Raw genomic sequence first — 5,735 nt, 5'->3', positions numbered from 1 at the left:
TTCTCTTTCTAATTGTTCCTCGCCATTAACTATTTGGTTCCGCAGAGTTTTTACCCATTCTGTGTAACTCTCGCCGATTCCTGTTGTGCTTCTATGGTTTGTTGTTCTGCCGAATGCTTTTCATCTCGGAACTCCACGGCAGCTTTTAAAGCAGCCCCGAGCACGGCACAAACAAATGACTTTCCTTTTCCAGCTGTGTCCCAGCCTCATTCTGTAAGGCGCTAATGCGGTCCAAACACTGCAAATGATGCCCATTTTGGCGTGCCCGGCCCACCCCTGATCGAGAGGGACGAGCACCGTGCTTTTCTAAAAGGTCGAATAACACAGCTTCACTTCTCCGACCGGCAACACCGTCACTCATTTCGTAATGCCATGGGAGACCTACGCTAAGGGAGGAGGAGGTGCATGTCTTCAAAAGCTCAGTTACTCCTCACCGCTCCTCCCAAGGAGGCACCACACCTGAACAAATTCGAATGCTCCCATCGCGCCTCCTTTTGTTGAGGGGAGCACACAAAGACAAGAGGCTAAAAAGCTGCGAACACCACGCCTGAGTTACAAGACACACTGCAGTTCACTTTTTGCAACTCCAGGAGCTGCTCACCGCTCAAACCACTCCTCCCTTTCTTTGGGGCAGCACAAAAAGTGTGAAGAAGCTAAAGCTACACTTTCTAGGTTTCAATAGAGAGAATAAAAGGTCTTGGAGAGGCACACACGTTTAAGTCAAAATATCACTTCTTCACTTCCCCAAGAGCGCGCACACACACACACACAAACAAACAAAATGCAAACAGTCAAAATACGCCCCCGACAGGTACTCACGTAAAAAGTAAAGGTTCAGAATACGGAGCGGTCTTCCTGGAGAAGGACTCACGTCTCAATGTTCAAAAAGATCGCTCCTTGCAACTCCAGAAGGTGCACACAGAGAGGTTTCAAACTGCACCCGGAAGGACAACATTCACAGCGGGTATCCTGCCACGGCTACGCCAGTAACAAAACGTCTCGCTCCAATTTACAGGAGGGAGATGAGGTTCTTTTAATATCTGTATGCCCGGCGTGAGATTAAGAAACAACGGTTCATGTGTTAGTCCGACCGGTTTGTTGCAAATCCTCATCAGGGAGACGGGGAAGGGAAGGAGGGCGACCGAAAAGATGGGAAAGAAGCAAGAATTGCGTCAAGCGGGGATGGTCACCGCCAGGATCCAGCAACGTACCGTTGCACGGCGTTTGAAGGTCCGAGGCAGAAGCAGCGGGGGGGGGGAGCAGCAGCGTGGCGGCCTTGGGCAGCGAGCAGGCAGCAGGAGGCGGCCGCGGAGCCATGCGGGAGGAAGCAGCAGCGCTCGGGCAGCAGCCCAGGAGAGTTCGGCAGCATGCAGGCGTCACTTGGTGAGGAGGCTGCTGCCAGAAAGCCTCTGTTCTTCCTCATCAGGAATCTGTTGCCAGAAAACTTCTGTTCTTCTTCATCAGGAATCTGCTGCCAGAAAGCCTCTGTTCTCCTTCATCAGGAATCTGCTGCCAGGAAAACTATCCTCGTGGTTTTCGATTCCCTTTTATCCTCCTTGTTCTCCTGCCTACGTGACAAGGATGGGTCTTGAGCAAGAGTCACTGAGTGCCCCCTGAGATGGCCGTCATCCTGAGGTAAGTCCGCACAAAAGAGCACTTCACAGCCACTTAGCTGCAGCTCATCTCCCCTCCTTGCCCCTGGCCTCGTCTCCCCCAGACAAAGGATTTCACAACCCTTGCTCAGGACTTGCCTGCACTTGCACAAGTCCATCTGTGTCCCCAGCAAGCTTTGAGACGCTGACGTTAACAGAAGAATATCTTACACATCCCAGCTCCATTGCGGGTCCTCCCAGCAGCATCCTACACCATCCCAGCACATCCAGGCACATCCCAGCACCACACCAGCACCACCCCACACCATACCAGTACCATCGGACCCATCCCACACCGTCCCAGTAGGTCCAAGTACCATCCCAGATCATCTCAGCACCATCCCATCACATTCCCAGCACCATCCCAGCACCACCCCAGCATATACCACTACTACCCCTGCACCATCCCAGCACATCCCAGCACCACCCCACGCAATACCAGTACCACCGGACACCAACCCACACCATCCCAGCACATACAAGTACCATCCCAGATCCTCTTAGCACCATCCCAGCACATTCCATTACCATCCCAGCCCCACTGCAGCATATACAAGTACTATCCCAGCAGCATCCCAGTAGCATCCCAGCACGATCCCAACACCATCCCATACCATCCCAGCACCATCACATACCATCCGAACATGTACCATTTCCAACCCAGCACATCCCAGCACAACCCCAGCATCTTCCCACATCATCCCACACAATCCTAGCACATCGCAGCACAATCCCACGCCATCTCAGCACATACCAATACCATTCCAGCACAACTCCAGCACATCCCAGCACAATCATACACCATCCCAGAACATCCATGCACATCCCATCGCCTGCCAGCATCATCCTAGCACCTTCCTGCATCATCTCATACCATACCAGCACATCCCAGCACATCCCACACCATCCCAGCACATACGATTTCCATCCCAGCACATCCCAGGGCCACCCCACCACCTTCCAACACCATCCCACGCCATCCTAGCACATTGCAGAACAATCCCAGCACATCCCAGCAACATTCCAGCACATCCCAGTACCATCCCAGAAAGTCTCAGCAGCATCCCAGCTCAAACGAGTACCATCCCAGCACCATTCCAGCACATCCCAGCACCATCCTAGCTGAAACGAGTACCATCCCAGCACCACTGCGTGTCTTCCCAGCAGCATCCTACACCATCCCAGCACATCCAAGCATATCCCAGCCATCCCAGCACTATACCAGCACATCCCAGCACATCCCAGCACCATCCCAGCACCATCCTAGTACCATCAGGCACCAACCCACACCATTCCAGCACATCACAGTACCATCCCAGATCATCTCAGCACCATCCCAGCTCAAACAAGTACCAAACCAGCACCATCCCAGCACATCCCACCACGATCCCAGCACCTCCCACCACCACCCCACACAATACCAGTACCACCAGACACCAACCCACACCATCCCAGCACATACCAGTACCATCCCAGCACCACCCCCTCATATACCAGTACTATCCCAGCAGCATCCCAGCACATCCCAGTAGCATCCCAGGACCATCCAGAACCATCCCAGCCCATCCCAGCACGTCCCACCGCACACCAGCACCATCACAGCTCGTCCCAGCACCATCCCTGCACACCCAGCACATCCCAGCACCATCCAGCATGTCCCACCCCAGAATGTCTCAGCAGCATCCCAGCAGATACCAGTACCATCCCAGAACATCTCAGCACCATCCCAGCACTTTCTCAGCATACACCACTACCATCCCAGAACCTTCCCACACCATCCCAGCACATTCCAGGACCTTCCCAGAACCATCCCATTACCATCCCACACCATCCTAGAAACTCCCAGCAGCATCCCAGCACATCCCAGCACCATCCCTCACAACCCCAAACCATCCCACACCATCCCAGTGTGGGAATCAAATGTTGTTTCTGCATTAGAATTGGATAATATTATTTTTATTTCATGATATCCGCTATCATAGTTCTTTTTGGGAGTCCTTCTACTTCACTTGGGGAAGATCTCTGATAGTTTACATCACTGATCCTCTGGACGAACCTTCCCAGGCACGCACACTCTGTATAGACGTGTATAGATGTATATTTTGTCATACACACTGCAAGAATATCCTGCACGAGAGCAAACCAGAAAACAGTGATGGCAGCCCGAGGAAGTGCCTCGAGAGACATCGGAAGGTCTGGCATCATCCCCAGAGCTCTTTGTTCAACGCAGACTTTAAAGAAAATCACCATATCAATACAAGGAGAGCACCGAGACAGCGTGGAAACGACAGGCAGCGTTCGTTTCTCGGCGCTTCTGCCCGCGGTCGTTTCTGCAGCTCCAATAACCCGCCCCGTCCCCGTGCCCTCCGCCAGGTAAGGACGGGGCGGCGCAAACGGCCGTGTCGTAGCATGCGAGCCCCGGCCCCGTCGCTCCCCCCGCTGCCCCTCCCCTCCTCGGCACCGCGTGGGAAATGGCTGGGGTGGGATTCCGGGAGAGCTGGGGCGGCTCAGCCTGCAGAAGAGGAGGCTCGGGGCGATCCGGGGCGCGGCCATCGGTCTGTGCAGGGAGCTGCGCAGAGGACGGAGCCGGGCTGTGCCCGGCGGTGCCCAGCAGCGGGACCGGAGGCTCACGCTGCAGCACAGCAGGTTTCCCTGTATGTCACCGCTGAGCCCCCAGCTCCGGTCAGCGCCGTTGGATACTTTTGCCACTGATCACAATGCAGGAGATGGGAGCACCCTTGTGAAATCCACCGGGCATCCTAAGGCACGAGGTGCTGCTGGCACTCCTGAGGCTTTGAAGGGGCAGCGGGGAAAACTGGAGGGCTCAGGGCAGTACTGGGGGCTCTTGAAGGGGCTTTGAGGTGCTGTGGGTTCAGAATGGCGTTTTTTCCTCGTTTCACACACAAGGTGGCTCAGTAGCTACCAGTTGGTGGCAGCTGAGCCCATCAATATTGTGGTTTAGACGTATGACACCAGCACCCGGCACAGCAGAACTCTATAAGCTAAGTGCCAAGGGAAGAAGAAGGGAAACTTTAAATTCATTACCTCCTGTAAACTGGTAGTCATTGGCTTCTTGTCACACCCTACTCCTGTAAAGCAGGATAACAAGGATTTATCGACATGCATCTCTGCAGCTTAGGACCACCATCCCGGCACTGCTCTGCTCACAGACAGTGCTGCAGGTTGTGGCACTCAGAAGGCGCCCCTCTGTCGTGCAGCCCTCCACAGCGCCTGCCTGCCTGTCCCTGTGTGGGCTGGGATGGAGCTTTTCCTTTGCAGTGCCTGGTGTGACGCCGTGTCCTGGTTCCATCGGTGCCATCCTGCAGGCTGTGCATCCTGCTGTGCACAGCGCAGTGCTGCAGAGCTGTGCTTCCCAGCCCTGTGCTCTCCAGCACTCTCGTGTGAGTTCTGCCTCTCCCAGGAATCTCCTGTTCCCAGGAACCTCTGCTGCTCCCTTGCATGCAGATCTGTGTGCACAGCCCTGTGCAGAACCGCACGTGCAAGGACTTCCCTGCACATACACCTGAGCATCCACACGCACATGCAAGCACATCTTTGCACAGCCCTGTGTGCACGCTCCATCCACGTGCACGCAAACGTGTGCAAAACCACACAGCCTTGTGCAGAGACCTTGATGCACACACCCGTGTTCACGCACACACACCCGTGTGTAAACCCACCCCTTTGCACACCAACGTGCATGAAGACACGAGCGCAGCTCCAGCCCTGCACACAGCCGTGTGCACACATACACACGTGCAAAACTAACATTCACATGGAAACACCCTGCTCACACCCACGTGCAATGCACACTGATGTTTAACACCGCCTCTAAGATGATCGGAGGGCTGGAGCAGCTCTGCTGTGAGGAAAGGTTGAGGGAACTGGGCTTGTTTAGCTTGGAGAAGACAAGGCCCTGGGGAGACCTCATTGTGGCCTTCCAGTCCTTGAAGGGAGCGTATAAACAGGAGGGGAACGGCTGTGTGTGAGGGTGGGTGGTGATGGGACAAGAGGCTTTAAACTGAGACAGGGGAGGTTTAGGTTGGATATTAGGAAGAGGTTTTCCCCCAGAGGGTGGTGAGG

The sequence above is a fragment of the Tympanuchus pallidicinctus genome, unplaced genomic scaffold (assembly GCF_026119805.1).
Source record: "Tympanuchus pallidicinctus isolate F22 unplaced genomic scaffold, pur_lepc_1.0 scaffold68, whole genome shotgun sequence".
Classification (NCBI taxonomy): domain Eukaryota; kingdom Metazoa; phylum Chordata; class Aves; order Galliformes; family Phasianidae; genus Tympanuchus; species Tympanuchus pallidicinctus.
The sequence above is the reverse complement of the archived record's forward strand: the minus strand, read 5'-3'. Positions refer to the sequence as shown.